Raw genomic sequence first — 19,820 nt, 5'->3', positions numbered from 1 at the left:
TCTTGACTCGGATGATCAAGCCTTTCCTGATGCCCTTGATCATGTTGTTTCTGACATACTTGAGCATGATGTTTCTGTTACTCCAGCTGTAACCCCTGATGTTCCTAGAAGATCCAATAGGGTGCCTAAACCTCCATCCTATCTTAATGCTTACCATTGTAACCAAGTTTCATCTGCATCTCATTCCAATCAGCTCCAATCATCAGGTACTTCCTATCCTCTTTCTTCTTACCTTTCTTATGACAACTTATCTTCCACCTACAAATCCTTTTGTTGCTCCATTTGCACCACCTCAGAACCTAAACATTTTTCACAAGCAGTGTCTGATCCTAAGTGGCAGGATGCCATGGATGCTGAGATTGCAGCCTTAGAAGCAAACAATACTTGGACTATCACTCCTTTGCCTCATGCCAAACATCCTATTGGATGCAAATGGGTCTATAAGATTAAGTATAAGGCTGATGGGGCTGTTGAAAGGTATAAGGCTAGGTTGGTTGCAAAGGGTTTTACCCAAAAAGAGGGATTGGATTATCTTGAGACATTCAGTCCAGTTGCTAAGATGGTTTCTGTGAAGTGTATTCTGGCAGTGGCTGCTGTGAAGGGCTGGTTCCTTAGCCAACTTGATGTAAATAATGCCTTTCTTCATGGTGATTTACATGAAGAAGTATATATGGCTCTTCCACCTGGATTTCACAGCAAGGGGGAGCATGGAGAGCAACTTGTATGCAGATTAAACAAGTCCATTTATGGTCTTAAGCAGGCATCAAGACAGTGGTTCTCCAAATTCTCAACCACACTTATTCAGCTTGGCTTCATTCAATCCAAAGCTGACTATTCACTCTTTACCAGGAAACAAGGAGCTTCCTTTATTGTTCTATTAGTCTATGTTGATGATGTTCTTATAGCAAGCAATGACAAAGAGCAAGTTGATCAGTTTAAGGTAATGCTGAACCAGAAATTCAAGTTGAAGGATTTGGGTGCATTGAGATATTTTCTTGGTTTGGAAGTAGCTAGAACAGCCAAAGGAATTTCTTTGTGTCAAAGGAAATATGCCCTTGAGATTTTGGAGGATGCAGGACTTCTTGGTTGCAAACCTGTCAAAGTTCCTATGGATCCGAATCTCAAACTTAGCAAACATGAAGGCTTATTACTTGATGACCCGGGTCAGTATAGAAGATTGGTGGGGAGGTTATTGTACCTAAGCATTACTAGGCCTGATATCACATTTGCAATTCACAAACTAAGCCAATTTATGGCTAAACCAAGAAAACCACACTTTGAGGCAGCACTTAAGGTTCTGCAATACTTAAAGAGTGAACCTGGTAAAGGGATTTTCTTCTCAGCAAGTTCAGAGTTGCATGTCAAAGGCTTTACAGATTCTGATTGGGCTTCATGTCCGGATACCAGAAGATCCATCACTGGATATTGCATATTCATTGGAGAATCATTGGTTTCATGGAAATCAAAGAAACAATCCACTGTTTCCAGATCCTCAGCAGAAGCGGAGTATAGGGCAATGGCTGTTTCAACTTGTGAAATTGTTTGGATTCTCTATTTGTTGAAGGATCTTCAAGTCAATCACAATAGAGAAGCATTGCTGTTTTGTGACAGCCAAGCAGCTCTCCACATAGGTTCCAATCCTGTATTTCATGAGCGAACGAAGCATATAGAAATTGATTGCCATGTTGTGAGAAATAAGGTGTTGGAGAGAGTTATCAAGCTCATTCATGTCAGAACACAGTCCCAACTGGCAGACTTACTTACTAAGGCTCTGAGTCACAAACAATTTTCAGAACTCTTGTCCAAGATGGGTTTGATAAACATTTATCAACCTGGAGTCCATCTTGAGGGGGAGTATCAAGATCAAAGTCAGCAGCAGAAGACAAGTCAGCAGCAGAAGACTCAAGGTTCAACACACATAGCTGAAGTTCAAGAAGCCATATCTGATGCTCTTGTCGTTCAGTAGCTGGCTTTGAGTTGTAAACAATAAACGACTGGTAGTTTTAGTTTATTTTGGAATGTCATTAGTGTTCACACGTGAGTAGCTTATCTGGTAACACGTGACATTGGTTGTTAGGCAGTTAGATTAGTTTGTTAAGTCTGTTAGATTAGTTTGTTAAGCCTCTGTTTTCGGTTTCAGCCTCAGTGCAATGTAATCATGTATATATATACTCATAATCTAAATGAATGAATTAATTCAGTATTTTTCCCAATTCTTCATTTCTTCATATGTACCTGGAGTCCATCTTGAGGGGGAGTATCAAGATCAAAGTCAGCAGCAGAAGACAAGTCAGCAGCAGAAGACTCAAGGTTCAACACACATAGCTGAAGTTCAAGAAGCCATATCTGATGCTCTTGTCGTTCAGTAGCTGGCTTTGAGTTGTAAACAATAAACGACTGGTAGTTTTAGTTTATTTTGGAATGTCATTAGTGTTCACACGTGAGTAGCTTATCTGGTAACACGTGACATTGGTTGTTAGGCAGTTAGATTAGTTTGTTAAGTCTGTTAGATTAGTTTGTTAAGCCTCCGTTTTCGGTTTCAGCCTCAGTGCAATGTAATCATGTATATATATACTCATAATCTAAATGAATGAAGTAATTCAGTATTTTTCCCAATTCTTCATTTCATCATACGCGTGTTAGTCTTTGTCTATGCCAGGAATGAAAGTCCATCAAAGGGTCTTAATCATAGTGAAAAGTGTGATTGATTAATAAATCAGAAGCAAGAAGGATAAAAAGGTGGCTGTGGGCTCTACTGTGAATCATTCAAAAGCAATACTGTTCTTTGATTTTGAGTTTGATGTGTTAAATGATTAAGCGAAGCTTGATTATTCTGTCTTCTAGAGAATTAGTTTTTTCTATCATCTTGCCAATGTTGTTATGAAACTTATGCACGTAATAGTCCCAGTATTGTTTCATAACGAATATGGTGTTTTTTTGGTGGAGGAAAATAGTTGCTCGGCAGTTTTGGGACAAATATGAAATCAGCTATCTAATATTTGTTCATTTTGAGTACAAGCGTACAACAAAATGAACAAATATGTTTTGGGACTATATGTAACGCTGAGGAGATGGCTATTACTAGTTCTGTAGTTAGGCAGCTATTGACCTTGTGTAATTTTTTATTCTTTGATAAATAACATCAATATACCATACTAGTAGCCAATTACAAAGGTTACTGGGACATCCATGGCTTAAGTGGTGACAAATACTCACTCGATTCGATCGAAACTTCGAAGGCCAAATAATACCCCACCTCAATGTTCTTTGGAGATGCAGCCTAAAAATGGGTGCTTCTTGGTCAGTTTAGGAGAGTGAGCTTTTGGATAGAAGGGGTGCTTCTTGGTTTGTAGTTTACCACTCGGCTTTTTACAAAGCCCATGAAGCTCTGTACTGTGAATGCTTAAGTGGAGGATGAGCAATGGTTTGTGGGACATCGTATCAAGTGGCAAAGTGCTGGATAAGGTAAAGTAAAACATTTCCTTTCCTTCGGTGAGTTTGCACTGACTCTACCAACAAAAACAAGTATGCGTGATAGGACCTAAATGGAGGACGGCATATGTGGATTTTGTAGGCTGGACTAGGAGACCACAATATTATGGACATTTCTTGTGGCCCATTGGTTATGGACCATGTTGTCGGCTGCTACAAAAGCTCCAAAGATTTGAAAACTGTTCGGTAAGCCCATGTCCACAGAGTAGGTAACAAGGTAGTAAACTGATCATAAATGAATCAGTATAGATTGCAGGAGCTCCCCCTGTGGTGGAAGTGTGGAACCACTTATAGTATGCAATTATGCATTAGATTTTTCGGAAGTTTAATAGAAATTGGATGAATTATAGATTATTGCATATTCTAACATTGCCTAAAATTAAACTCAATCATTTAACTTCACTTTCATTCAATTTAGTCTTTTAACTTTCAACTTTGTTTAATTTAGTCATCCTATTAGTCTTTGCCAAAATTAAGTTGTGAAGGAGAGGATGATGTAGTACAATAACCTATATTACAATGAACCATAATATGAGTATATATAGGCGACTAAATTCTAGACTACTAGTACAAATAAGTATGGGTTTGGGCAGGGCCGGCTCAACGAATTTGGGGGCCCTAGGCGAAAGCTTCAAATGGGGTCCTCTATTATATTTAATTATAAATTCATATATTTTTTTCAATTAAAATTTATTTTTCTTGCCTTTTGAGAGGCAAAATTACTAATTAAATTTTTGCATTCAAGTAGACATTTGTAATTAAAAAATATTTATGAATAAATGAAACATAATCTATAATAAAAAAAAATTACAATTTAACTAGAATAATATAAATTTAATGTATAAAACAATAGAACCTGGTTTATCAAATGCACAATTGCAACTTTACTTAATATGATCACTTTACACTTTAAACCTGCACAAAAAAATTAAAATTAATATTAATACAAAGCAAATTATTCTAAATTTATAATTTGGTTATCAATACTCTTTTTTTTGTGTAGCATTATACCTTTTTTTTAAGTAAAATGTGTAGGACTCAACTTAATTAGATCCCCTAAGACCAATCCACTAGCAAAATGTGTAGGACTCAACTTGATCCACACTAAGACTAAGTCTAAGACCAGCCTGGAGCCCACTATCCCTCCATGGCTCCATCCCACTAAATCTGATTTAAAAAAAAAAAAAAAAAGTGTAAGACTAGAGAAATCTAGAATCCATACTTTAAATCTTTAAGGGGTCCATTCGGACCATTCCATAGCCAGATAGCCTTCTAGAGAATTCTAAATTTAAAAGAACAAACAAAAAAGAGTAAAGGAGAATTCTAAATTTAAAAGAACAAACAAAAAAGAGTAAAGAGTACAACTAAACTGAAAACACAGCAACTCCTCTTCAAAAAAAAAAAAAAAAAAAAAAAAAAATTTTTTTTTTTTTTTTTTTTTTTTTTTTTTTTTTTTTTTTCAAGAATCAAGATAGAGGGTGTCAGAGAGTGAGAGTGTTTTTTTTAATGCCTTCTCTTATTTGTTTCTTCTTTCTGCGGTTCTGCCTTTAAGCTAAAGATTTCTACCTTTTGCAATCTTTTCTTCTGCAAGCAAAAGATTTGGGGATGGGAATAATCTCACTTCAGTGTGAGAAACAGTTCTTTGCTTCTTCTTCTTTTTTCTTCAGATGATGTGAATTGGGATTAGCCTTCATGTCAGTTCACGGGGCTTCTTTTTTTTTTTTGCAGATGATGGGAATTGGGATTAGCCTTCATGTCAGTTCACGGACGGGTTTTTTTTTTTTAAGTTGAGGAAGTAATATTATATAATATATTATTATTATTTGGGGCCTCTTACAAGTAGGGGGCCTTAGGCCATGGCCTAAATTGCCTATAGCTTCAACCGGCCCTGGGTTTGGGCCTATTACATTGGGCTAATATGTCTAGCATATCTTTAACAACACAATTCAAAAGGCAATTATTCCATTTTGATTATAACACCTTGAAATCCAAATTAAAATTTACTTGTACATAATGCAATTAGTGTTCCTTTTCTAAATCCGGATAGATTTCATAATTATTTTTCTTCTTTGGACATCTTGTCTGGAAAACCAATGAAGTTATCCACACAAACACATACGCATTTAATTCTTGGTGTATTAATTTTTAAAAAGCACTTGATAGGAAATTTTGTGTCGTATTATACAGTTTCTTCTTTTCTGCAATGATGTAATATATGATTATACATATTAGGTTTCTACAAGAAAATAATAGTGTAGTTTGTAGAGTAGATTTCGAGTAAGTCAATCTTATGTAACTTCAATAGCAGGGTATGTCTCACCTAGTGATGGATCAACAATTTCCATTGCTTTGCCTTCTCTCCATAGGCCCCAAATCTGCTAACAATATATTCATCATATCAGGCTAAATAATATAAGCCAAATTTAGCAGTCATTGTCTGCACTTGTACTTACATGTCCAATCAAATTTGAGGGAGGACCATCAGGATGACAAGTACTGTTCTTTTTACCAATAATTATCTCTAATAGCAAAACCCCAAAGCTATATACATCAGACTTTATTGAATATAGTCATCGCATTGCATATTCAGGTGACATATAACCACTGCATAAAACAATGAAAAAGAATCCATTGAGCCTTGCTCATTATTTAACAAAAAAAAGATTAAAGATGTTCCATTGGGCATGAACATGGCGTATTACATTAGAAGTAACATAAGATAATAAAGAATTATAAAGATATTCTAGATATTTTTCTTAGAGAAGTCTGCAATTTGTACTCTTTCTAGATATGAAAACGTTAGTCAAGTAATTGGGCAAAAACTATAAATATATCTTTTCTATTTGGCAAACTTACTATGTTCCAACGATGCAATTTGTATTTGCTTCAATTTGGTCACCCCCAACTATTCTAGCCATACCAAAATCTGAAATTTTTGGATTCAAAGTATTGTCGAGTAGAATATTGCTGGCCTTTAAATCTCTATGGATAATTCTTAATCTTGAGTCTTGATGAAGATATAAGATCCCTCGAGCAATTCCGCAAATAATCTCAAATTGCTTTTCCCAATCTAAACATGACTTTTTTGTTTCGTCTAAATGAAGAAGTGAGAACTTGGATTAGATTGCATTTGTGCTTACTTGGTTATGTATATAATCTCACTAGTAGGAATTGATATGTTTGTAATTGGAGGACCATTTTCTGGTGATGATAAATTAATTTTATGTGAAAAGAAGACATACCAAAGATGAAAGAGTCTAAACTTTTATTTGGCAAGTACTCATAGACTAACATCTTCTCTTCTCCATGAATGCAGCAACCTAAAATTCTCACAAGGTTCCTGTGTTGGAGTTTAGCGATTAGTGCAACTTCATTTTTGAATTGTTCTATTCCTTGTCCTGAATATTTTGATAGTCTTTTCAATGCTATTTCCATCCCATTTTGTAGTAAACCCTGAAATTAAATTTTAGATTTCATTATATCAAAAAAAAAAAAAAAAAATCATATTTCGTTTTGTCATAGTGCACAATTGTTGAGAGAAATTCAACTTAGTGTATTATTTGGGCAAGCCTAATTTCATTTAACAAATTCGTGCTCAATGAATACCCCTAAACATTCAGGATGTCCTTTCTAATCCATTTACATAGTTGAAATAAGATTAAACAATTTTTGGGACTTGTACAAGAAGACTACCTTATAAACTGAGCCAAAACCACCTTTGCCAAGCTTGTTAGACATGGAGAAGTTATCTGTGGCTGCAATAATGGTTTTTAGATCAAACACAAGAAAGTTTGAATTTCTAGTTCCATCGAGGTCCCTTTTACTTGGAGAGTCTTCAAGGTTTGGTAAATGGGAAGCAATGCTTTGATTCTTCCCTTGTCATAAAATAAGTTACAAATAATGTAAGTTACCATATTTTTCCAAGGACATAGTTTGACTCCAAACATTGTTTAAAGCCTTAGGCTTCAACCCCCAATAGGAAGATGACACATGTCCTTGTCACTACAAATGACAAGAATGTGTTATCTTTCTATTGGGGGTTGAAGCCTAAGACTATAAACATGATTGGAGCCAAACTTTTACCTTTCTCCAATCATGAATTCCCATACAAAAGCCCTATCTAATGAAACTAAGCAAATAACTAAAAGAAAAGAATGAAATAGAGGAAAATAAGAGGAAGAATTTAAGTTTATAACTTTTAGTTCCTCATTGATGGGAAATCCCACTTGGTTGCTTTTTTTTGACCTCTAACAATTTAAAAATCACTTTTCTTAGAGGTATGTGCTTCAAGGTAATGAAAGTTCCTTGAGGCTACTGTGAGGCTGTAGAAAATATTAGGATATTCATCAAGTTTTTAGTTGAAAAGGGTAGAGTAATATTCATGTGGCTTGGTAATTGACATTTTGAAGATGTTTTGATCCCCCGATTTTGCCCAGAGGATGGTCTATTATACTGCAAGTTCTACGTTTGCAAAAATATCAAGCATTCTAAAAGATGTGCAGTGGACTTGGAAACCTACCAGATCAAAAGATCTACTATACATGCTTATTTCCATGTACGAGAATTAACTAAAACGACTCAATGCTTTGAATTCCAACTAAATCTAGAAAATTCACATGCAATTCAACCTGAATTGTAATAAGAAGTAAGAAAGGCACAGTTGAATGGTGGAAGCTGGTGTAAGTTTAAAGCAGCCATTTCTAAGCATTCCCTCCTAATTTGATTGGTAGTGAAGGACGAATTGCAGTTCAGTGGTGGAGTGAAGTAAGAAAAAAGAAGGCCTTAATTGAAAGGAGGAAGTATTCCTTCATATTTTTGCTGGCTGTGAAGGACAAGTTGCCTACTTAAGAACGGCTTGCAAAATCAGGTACAAACCTACAATGGTGATCTCCTATGTGCTTTTTGTAGAAGTCAGATGGAATGCGTGACCATGTGTTCTATGTGTATTCTTTCACTTGATTTGGTATTAGATCCTTGCATTTATGTATGGTAGATAAGGGAATATGCAGATGGAATGATCTAATGCACTAATGGCCTGTTTAGATGTTTAAAAAAGGAGGGGGAGTAGAGTAGAGGGAGGGAGAGTAATCTAATTACCTTGTTTGGAAGTTTTTTAAGGAAGGAGGGGGAGGGGTTTGGAGGGGTTTCAACTCCCTCTAGCCCTTCATTTTTAATTCCCCCAAATTGGAGAGATTTGGAGGAAGAGTAGAGTACATAAACTATTAACCAAGTAAATTACCTAATTTACCCTTATTATATTAACAAAATTACACAAGAGGAAGGGCTAATTACTCCCTTCTCCTTTATTAATTTTAAAAACATCCAAACAAGGTGGAAGGGAATCATTTTCCTCTACTCTCCTCCCCACTACTCCCCTCCCCTCTACTCCCCTCTACTCTCCTCCCTCTCTAAACTTCCAAACAAGCCATAAGGAATACATAGGTTGAAAGGCAAAAAGTTCAAGTCTAGTATTTTCAAAATGATCAAAGTTTGGCTCCAAACATGTTTGGAGTATCTTTTCCAACTCATTACGTGGCGATTTATAAGACTATTCATGTGTATTATTTAATCAAGTTACATGACTCATTTAAAAAGTCGTGTGACTAAAATTATACATGGATGATCTCTTCATGGTCATGGGTTGAAGCAAAATAGCTCCAAACATGTTTGGAGTCAAACTTTTTCCTTTCAAAATTGTCTTGGTTGCTTCATTATACCATCTACTTAGATGCAATAAACTAGGTTTCCAATTAAATTCAAACACATGATTGCATTAACCAATAAAACACAAACAATGTTATCTTTTCCAAGAGCAACTAATTTTAATGCAACTATATGTTTGGATTTAATTGGGGAGTCCAATGCGCATTATCTAAGTTTTCCCCCAAATGTTCTACCATGAAAAAACAAAAGGAATCATCCAAAATTGGAATTTATAGCTGGTTCATTAGATTCATCATTGCTTCTTGTAAAAATTTGAAGAATTCAATACAAAAATGGAATTTATATAATCATTTAAGTGTCTTTCTCTGTTATTAAGAGTGCTATGGGGTCTATTAGTTGAAACTTTGAAAGATGTTTGTACTTTGTATAGTTTTATCTGGCTTATGTTTTGATTTGCATTTGTTGCATATTAGTTATCACAATATTTTCACAATATATTCACAATAAATCTTAAGTGGTAGTTTATTATTAGCTAATATTGATGAGAAAAAAATAATTTTCTTAGAAAGAGAAAAATTGATTTAGGTATGATAAAATAGTTGATTTAAGTATGACAAACTCACATTACAAAAAAAAAAAAAAAAAAGTATGAAATAAACTCCCTTATATATACATTGTCCTTTTTGGTAATTTACCCTTCAAACTGCCACTTTTATAAGTGTTAGCTAAATACTCAGTTTTTTCAAAAAAACATTTTTTAACAACTTTTACCAAACACTCAGTTTTTTGAAAATGTATTTTTTTGTTATGCACTTTTTAAAAACTCAACTTTTTCATTATGCACTTTTACAAAAAACTGAACCAAACTCATCCTATATAAGACATGAAAGTCCAAAAGGAGGGCATGTGAATGTGTGTGCATGTAATTTCAATTTATTAATTATCATCCACACTCCAGTAAACTATTTAGAAAAGAGGTTTGGGTTCCTAATCTTGATGTAAGCATGTATGGACTAAGAACAGGTATAATCGGTGATTTAACAACAAAAATGAAAAGAAATCTAATATCATGAATTATTTCAGTGTTTACTAGGTAAGTATTGATTAGATAATATTTCAAAAGCCCTTGGTTCCTCACGTTTTTTACCATTATGAGGTTTTCCGTATGAATTTTCCATCCAAAGTTGCGTAAGAAATACATCATCTTTCACTGAGCACAACTAATTTACAAAGCTACATGTGTTGGGGGACCTTTTATGACCGTGATTGAAGGCCTTGACGAGTTGACCATTACCTTAAACTTACTACGAAATAGCGAATCCGATGGAATCCCTCCACTGACATGAGACATGCTTGATTAGTGGATAAATTGAAGAAAATGGAGCACTTAATTAGGAGAAATTGATAATTTCTCATTAATTAGAGGTCTCCTTCAAGTCTTAATTTATAGAGGGGTTATACATCACACACACAAAAAAAAAACACAAATTCTATCTCCAGTCACTCTCTCTTTCTATCTTAGGTGCTCGCTGTCCGAGTTGATTGTATAGATTTTTACATTATTTCTTTTGTGTCGTATGTGGAAACAAAGTTTCTTCAACACAAGCCTTAGAGGTAGCCATGGTTTTTCAATTAGTAAGGTCAAACCGGGGACTTAGAAACAAAAACCTTGACAAATATGCACGACTTTCAACTTAATTAGCACGTATATACTATCTTAGTTACTTGTTTTTTTTTTTTTGGGGGGGAAACATCTTTGTTACTTGTTTGAATGAGTGACAGGGGCTGAACTGTGTGTATAATAGGGGGGCCATGGCCCCTACAAATATGCTTTTTTTTTCTTATAAGCTGGCCCTCCATCAAGGAAATTGCTTGCCCCGCCTCCCTTACGGCATGGCCCTACCTATCCATGTCCCTTTCAAGCCTCAGAGATGTTATCTTGTGAGACGGGCGCATTCACCCGTCTCACCCAAGATTTTTTTCAAGCGTCAAAATTGCTTTCCCAAACACATATAGCCACTACACTTGGCTAGCAAATCAACACTTCCTTTTTATTTTTTATATTTTATTTTTACTATCTTCTTTTTCATTCAACTCTAGTAATTAATTTCCATTTCTCATTACTTTACTTTTCAGCCATCAACCACTCAATTCTAAAAAAGTCTCATCTTGGTGCAATTTTTCTAGTCTCACTCTTCATTGACTTTAAACAATTTAGTAATCTCATAGTCACATTCTTATTCAATTACTTTCTGTTTTTTTTTTTTTTTTTAATAAAGATTTTTCTTAATTGAACTTAAGGGAAAGTAGTTGTAAATCTTGAGAGGCACAAAAATTTTCTTATATTTTTTTTTTATATTTATATTTCAGTTCAATTTCCATTTATTTTATCTTGTAGCTTATGATTTTAGTTTTTTTTTTTTTTTTAAATTTATAAAGCCAATTGATTATTCGTTGATGAATACATTTTCTTGTTATATTGGTATGTTTAGTCATTCGATTATTTAAAGAGGAGCTAATTTTTTTTTTTGGATAGAAAAGAGGAGCTAAATTTGATGCCAAATGTTTTACTCTTGTAGCATAATGCCACATTTCCACTTTATGGTCAAGATGCTAAGCTCTTTTTTGAATATTTTTATACATGTGTATTGCAAACTAAAAGAAAAATTGTATTCTCAAAAGGATTTAGAAAGATATAATGCTCTTGTAGTTCTTTAAGTTTTTTCTGAATGTTGATTCAAAATAATAGTTTAGTCTTGCTCCCAAGAAAAAATTCTTGGTTTTGCCCCTGATGAGTGATTTGGCGTATTGGCTAAATTTTCTTTTTTAGCTTTTTACCTTTTTTTTTTTTTTTTTTGGTTGAGAGAGGGAGAGAGAGAGTGAGAGTTTTAACTTATGGTGTTTGCTGTTGTGAAATTTTAAAGTATTCACAAGTGTACGAATCGTACCAAAGTATAGTTTGACAAGAACGAGGTCGAACCCACAGGAACTTGAATGAACGTAGGAAAGTTAATTAAATCTTAACCAAATTAATCCTAATTTAGTTTAATAAAAATTGGTTGTTTTGAAATTAAATAAACTAAAAAAATAATTAAACTAAGCAAAGATATAATATTATGCAGTAAAGAGATGTAAACAATCTAGAGACAAGAATTAAGGTTTTGGAATCCGTCTTGCAAGTCATATCAGCATATATTTATGATCAATAATTTTTCCCAACTACTGCATAATAATCTAGAAATCAATCTTGCTATCATGGAAAATATTTTCATTAAAACTTCTATGTAAATATCTAAAGCATGCTCTTCTTTGCTTCCTAGGTATAAAATCAAATTGTCAATTGTATCTGTAGCTAAACAAATCACAAGAGATATCAAATTTTAAAATCAAGAAATAATAAACCAAGCATTCAATTAACTGAGACAAATCCTAAATCATGAGAAAAATATGATTGAACTCATATCTAGAATCCCATCTTAGTCAAATGATATGAAGCAAAAACAATTTAAATCATTAAAGAACAACTATTGTAGGAAAAATCAAATCACATAAATATTACTGATAATTCTTAACAGATTTCATTCTCAACTTTAATTATAAATTTAGCTACTCATGGTAATTGAAATAAAATACTAAACATTAAATTAGAAAAATAATTAAAAATAACTGTCATGTAAGAGGTAGCCGCAGCTCTCTATATATTCAGCCCTCGTAATCCCTCTTACACAAATTGACCTAAAGGCTTATATATATGAAAATAGTCGCCTTACCGGCTATATATGCTATAATCCAAATACAATCAGAATAAGGAATTCATATTTCCAAGCCACGCGCATGCAAGGGGACTTCGTGGCCTAACTTTACACGCTGACTATGCAAATCTAATGGTACTTTATTGTATATATTTCATGCACATCATTTGCTCATAATGACAACTTTTTTTCATCAGACCAAAATACTAATAATTTTTTGATGTAAGCGAAGATTTTTATATCATCATTTATAATACTCTTTCATTCTTCAATCGTTCCGATCATGGATGGTTTCTATTGGCTCACATTATATTCCGGAACAATTGTATAATTTCTAGTCCATATCATTCTTGTTAGGAGCCATTTGAGAATTTCATCCAAAAAAAAGCTTTGTACTCCACACTGTAAAAACGAGAACAATAATAAGAAAGGTTTTATAGGTATTAGCTTAGTCCCTCGGTTCAAAAAGAATACTTTAAAATTTAAGACAGCTTAGAAACATATAAATTCTATATTATTTGGAGAAATTACACTTTGTCGTCCTGAATTATACTCCAAATTACACTTTATAACCTAAAATTCCAAAATGCGTAGCTAGCACCATAAATTACAACTTATGTTACACTTTGCACATGTTGTCAATTCTGCCTTTATTTTGGATGACATCACATGAAAAGACTCAATTTTCCTTCTTTTCAATCTCTTAAAAATACAAAATTAAAATGCACAATGGCAATACTTATGTATATTTGCACATGTGCTGAAGCAAAAGTACATTTTGCACAACAGCTGTATAAGTTGATGTTGGTGTTATTTTGGATTGATTGGGCAAAATTTGGCACTTATGTTATTTTACAATGCCTTATGCTAATGTCCATACATAGTGGTTTTGTAAATTGTACATTATGTTATTCTAACGCACATAATAGCTTTCTGGCCATTTGAACCATTTTAAGCCCAATTCACTTGACCTGTTTGTATGTATATGCAGAAAGTGACAATTCTGCTTAGTAGTATTTTGTGAACTTCTTCAACTAGATAACACACTAAGTAACCAAATCCTAAGACTGATTGAAAGTTCATGGTCGTTCGATCTTTGATCAAACAACTTGACCATGATAAAACCTTAATACTTCAAAGCCCAAATGAAAGTCAACTGAAAAATTTTAGAAATAAGGTTTTGTTATTGTTCAAGAGAGAAACAACCAAATGTAATAAGTTCACATAATATTTTTCCAAACTGTTACGACCACCTCGACCACGGCTTCCACCACGTCTGCCGCGAGGAGCTATGGTGATTCTTGGTTGTAACGGACCTGATCAAGAGGGTAAATATGGTTTTAATTCGAGGAAAAACCAGACCTCCCAATAGCAAATTGCTGTATAATATTCTGATTGATAATTCTATTGATATGCCGTGAAGCTATATAAATAGCTTTACAAAATAAAACAACTCCAAGATCCTTAAACCACCCAACACCTAGATAAGGATAAACACTATTCCTAGCCAAACTCTTAATACTTCAATCCGATAACAACTCAGATTGCTATTATTATCCTAAAACATATTCAAATAAAAATAATAAAACAATCCTAACAAAAATCCTACTTAGCAACTCCTCTGCTTACTCCTTTGCCTCGTGAATCAGCAATTCCTCTTGCTAGTGGACATAACATTCCTACCCCCTTAAATTTGACCCTTGTCCTCAAGGGTGATATCAGGAAAACGAAGCCTCATTGTGTGTGTATCCTCCCAAGTAGCCTCTGCTGGTGACAGCCCTTGCCAATGGATCAAAACTTCCTCTTTGTTTCTCCGAGTTCGCCTATCCAAAACAGCTTGTGGGAGAGGACCCACAACACCACTGCTCCCATCCATTTCTGGTAAGGACGTACCCTATTGGTCATTACCACCAAGTGCCGACTTGAGGTTGGAAACATGAAATACCGGATGGATCTTGGAAGTTTCCGGCAATTTAAGCTTATAGGCAACCTCACCAACTCTTTGTATGATCTGAAAAGGGCCAAAGAACCGAGGAGAAAGCTTCAAATTCCAACGCAAGGCCACAGATGAATGGCGGTAAGGCTGTAACCTCAAGTACACCCACTCCCCTACTTCAAATGATCTTTCCTTGCGCTTCCGATCTGCATAAATCTTCATCCTTGACTGTGCTAACCGAATATTCTCACAAAGCTCCTTCAAAACCTCATCTCGTGCTATCAATTCCTTCTCCACTGCTTCATTTCGAGCTGTTCCTGCAACATATGACAGTAAAGTTGGTGGAGGCCTGCCATACACAATCTCAAATGGGGTCTTTTTGGTGGTGGTGTGGATGCTCATATTGTAGCAATATTCAGCCCAGGCTATCCATTTAGCCCACTCCTTGGGCCGAGGGCTAGAGAAACACCTCAAGTACATCTCCAACGTGCGATTCACTACCTCCGTTTGCCCATCCGTTTGTGGGTGATAAGCAGAACTGAAATTAAAGCTAGTCCCATTAAGGCGAAACAACTCTTCCCAAAACTTACTTGTAAATGCAGGGTCACGATCACAGACTATCGATTCCGGCAGCCCATGCAATCGGAAAACATGATCAAAAAATTCTTTGGCTACACTCTGAGCTGTGTATGGATGAGAAATGGGAATAAAATGGGCATACTTGGAAAGCCGATCCACAACCACAAAAATGGTTGATTTACCCATTGAAGTGGGCAAACCATCCACGAAATCCATTGAGATATCAGCCCATACCTTCGTGGGAATCGGCAAAGGTTGGAGAAGACAGGCTGGGCTGGTACATTCCGTCTTATGTCTCTGGCACACGTCACAATGGCGAATATATTCTTGTATTTGTTTCTTCATTCCCACCCAATAGAAGACTGATCGGATCCTCTGTAATGTTTTGTGTATGCCCTCATGAGTACTTAAATGAAACTCTTGGATGACAACTGGAAGTAACGGAGAATCCGAGTTGAGATAAATCCAACTCTTAAAAAATAACACTCCTTCCTTGAATTCCCATGGACCAACCGCCTCCCCTTCTTGAACAAGCTTGACAAGATGCTGCAATTTCGAGTTGGTAAGCACCTCCTCCTTAATGGTATCAAGCCATCTCGGAATGGGAGTGGAGATTGCCGCCAACTCTGCCTTTTCTTCCTTTCTTGAGAGTGCATCAGCCACTACGTTCTCTGCTCCTTTCCGGTATTCGACCTGAAAATCATATCCCATCAACTTGGACAACCATTTTTGTTGAGCATACGTTGTGATCCTCTGGTCCCATAGAAATTTAAGACTACGGTGATCGGTTCTCACTATAAAGGTTCGACCAAGGAGGTATGGCCTCCACTTCTAAACAGCCAACACCAAGGCTAACATTTCTTTATCATACGTAGAGAGTAATAAATTCCTCCCCTGTAGTGCTTGACTAAAAAAAGCAATGGGTCGCCTCTCTTGCATTAAAACTCCGCCAACACCGCTCCCTGAAGCATCGCATTCTACCACGAATGCATTTGCGAAATTAGGAAGAGCCAACACCGGTGCTTGCGTCATCGCCTCCTTAAGATCTTGGAAGGCCCTTTCCGATGCAAGAGTCCATGCGAAAGAATCTTTTTTTAACATGTTGGTTAGTGGCGACGCAATTTTCCCATAATTGCAAATGAATTTTCGATAGTAACCTGTGAGCCCCAAAAATCCTCGAAGGGCCTTTGGAGTCTTGGGTTTCGGCCACTCCATCATGGCAACCACCTTTTGCGGATCCACCGATACCCCCTCTACATCTATCAAATGTCCTAGATACTTGATTTGTGTTTGCCCAAACTGACATTTTTCCCTCTTTAAGAACAGAGTATGGCTCCGCAAGATGTCTAAAATGAATTTGACATGTTGCAGATGATCTTCCCAAGAACTGCTATATATCAAAATGTCATTGAAAAACACCAATACAAATTTTCGAAGGTACCTTTTAAAAATGTCGTTCATTAAGGATTGGAAGGTAGATGGCGCATTGGTCAGTCTGAATGGCATCACAAGAAACTCATAGTGCCCATGATGAGTGCGGAAGGCAGTTTTTGAAATGTCAGGAGGATGGACCCGTATTTGGTGATAACCGGAGCGCAAATCCAATTTAGAAAAATACCTCGCGGCATGCAACTCATCTAGGAGTTCATCAATAACCGGAATTGGGAATTTGTCCTTCACTGTGATGCGATTAAGTGCTTGGTAATCAACACACATTCTCCATGAACCATCGCTTTTTTTGACAAGCAAGACGGGTGATGAATATGGACTGTTACTTGGCCTCACGATACCAGACTTGAGCATCTCTTCCACTTGTTGTTCTATCTCTGTTTTCTGAAAGTGAGGATACCGATATGGCCTTACACTAACCGGTCCGCTTCCGTGTACCAATGGAATACAATGATCATGAACTCGTGATGGTGGTAGACCTTTGGGCTCCTTAAAAAGATTTTGAAAAGAATTGATGAGGCTAATGAGATTCTGATCTGTGAGGGTGTCGGCCATTTTTTCCTTCTCCCCTATGGCAATGGCGTGAAATTGTATGAAAGCACCATGCTTGCTCCCTTTCAGTATTCTTTCCACCTTACTCCCATCGATCTGCTTGTGTGGGTTAGTCATTCCCTGCAAGGAAATTCTTTTCCCACCATATTGGAATCTCATGAGTAATTTAGAAAAATCCCATTCAATCATCCCCAAGGTTCGAAGCCATTGTGCTCCCAAAACCACCTCGTATCCTTCTAACGGTAAGAGATAGAAATGTGTACCAATGGAATACAATGATCATGAACTCGTGATGGTGGTAGACCTTTGGGCTCCTTAAAAAGATTTTGAAAAGAATTGATGAGGCTAATGAGATTCTGATCTGTGAGGGTGTCGGCCATTTTTTCCTTCTCCCCTATGGCAATGGCGTGAAATTGTATGAAAGCACCATGCTTGCTCCCTTTCAGTATTCTTTCCACCTTACTCCCATCGATCTGCTTGTGTGGGTTAGTCATTCCCTGCAAGGAAATTCTTTTCCCACCATATTGGAATCTCATGAGTAATTTAGAAAAATCCCATTCAATCATCCCCAAGGTTCGAAGCCATTGTGCTCCCAAAACCACCTCGTATCCTTCTAACGGTAAGAGATAGAAATCTATATCAAGAGTAGCCCCTTGTATCCGAACTTGCACTCCAGTGCATCTTCCTTTGCATGAGATCCGTTCACCACACACAACCTTTACATTAAACCGTTCTTCCATGTTACATGTCAATCCCAATTTTTTTGCTAACCTCTCTTCAATAAAGTTGTGGGTGCTCCCTGAGTCTATCAGCACAACCAGTGATTGTTGGTTGATGACCCGATGGATTTGCATGGTTTGAGGAGCCGGGGAACTTGCCATGGCATGCAAGGCAATCTCCAATTCGTCACTGTCTTCCTTTTCTTCGATATCTCCAATTTCGTCACCGCTATCCTCCTCTGGCCAGCACCCTTCAATCAAAAAAAGCTTTTTACACCGATGCCCAGGAGCAAACTTCTCGTCACAATTGAAGCAAAGGCCCTTATCTCGACGTTCTTTCATCTCCGTTGGTGACAATCTTCGAATGGCGGGAGTAGATGAAGGTGGGCGACTAGTGACTGTTGAGTTTGTTGATACAGCCTTTTTCGGCTCAAGGTTGAAGCTGGATCGCTTCTGATATTTAACCTCATAGAGCCGAGCCAAACCTACTGCTGCAGACAATGTTGGTGGTTTCATGGCTTGAACATCTATCCTCACACCTTCCTTCAGACCACCAATGAAACAAGCAACCTGTTGAGACTGATTCAACTTCCCCACTCGGCTGAGGAGTTTCTCGAATTGGCTTTGATATTCTGGTACCGAACCAACCTGTTTAAGCCTAGTAAGATCTCCAAAAAAATCATCAAATTCCGTTGGCCCATACCTCGAATTCAGCCCTTCCTTGAGCGTGAACCATGTAACTTCCCCTTCTTCTTCCTTCAGTATCTGATACCACAACTGTGCCTCGCCTTCTAGATGATACGTCGCTAACGGAACCTTCTCTTCCTCGGCAATTTTCTGAAATTCGAAGAATTGCTCCACTCGACAAATCCAACTCGTTGGGTCTTCACTGCCATTGAAGCGAGGAAAATCAACTTTAGTGACTCTTGGAATTACCGCGCCATAAGACTCAGTGGAGTCACGAGAGCCTCTATAATTGAACCGCCGAGACCCCCCCACCATCGTGTGAACTCTCTCCTCGTCCCAAACTTTGGCTGCCCGATATTTGATCCAATCGGGTATTCATGGACGTTATCGCCTGCATCAATGTTTCCTGTAATTCGCGGAACTTCCTGTCTTGCCCTGCTGCTATAGAGCCTATCTCCGCCTCCAAACGATCGATGCGCGATTCCTCCATAACCTGCTCTGATACCAAGTTGTTACGACCACCTCGACCACGGCTTTCACCACGTCTGCCGCAAGGAGCTATGGTGATTCTTGGTTGTAACGGACCTGATCAAGAGGGTAAATATGGTTTTAATTCGAGGAAAAACCAGACCTCCCAATAGCAAATTGCTGTATAATATTCTGATTGATAATTCTATTGATATGCCGTGAAGCTATATAAATAGCTTTTCAAAATAAAACAACTCCAACATCCTTAAACCACCCAACACCTAGATAAGGATAAACACTATTCCTAGCCAAACTCTTAATACTTCAATCCGATAACAACTCAGATTGCTATTATTATCCTAAAACATATTCAAATAAAAATAATAAAACAATCCTAACAAAAATCCTACTCAGCAACTCCTCTGCTTACTCCTCTGCCTCGTGAATCAGCAATTCCTCTTGCTAGTGGACATAACACAAACCAAATATTAACGAATTTTAAAATCATTATTAACAAAAAAA

General features: G+C 36.5%; 1 pseudogene; it reads right to left on the bottom strand.

Moving 5' to 3' along the window:
• Positions 1-5,915: 5,915 nt before the first annotated feature.
• LOC111990749 (G-type lectin S-receptor-like serine/threonine-protein kinase RKS1) lies at positions 5,916-14,784 on the bottom strand (annotated as a pseudogene).
• Positions 14,785-19,820: the final 5,036 nt, after the last annotated feature.

The sequence above is a fragment of the Quercus suber genome, unplaced genomic scaffold, assembly GCF_002906115.3.
Source record: "Quercus suber isolate HL8 unplaced genomic scaffold, Cork oak 2.0 scaffold_80, whole genome shotgun sequence".
Taxonomy (NCBI): domain Eukaryota; kingdom Viridiplantae; phylum Streptophyta; class Magnoliopsida; order Fagales; family Fagaceae; genus Quercus; species Quercus suber.
The sequence above is the reverse complement of the archived record's forward strand: the minus strand, read 5'-3'. Positions and strand labels throughout refer to the sequence as shown.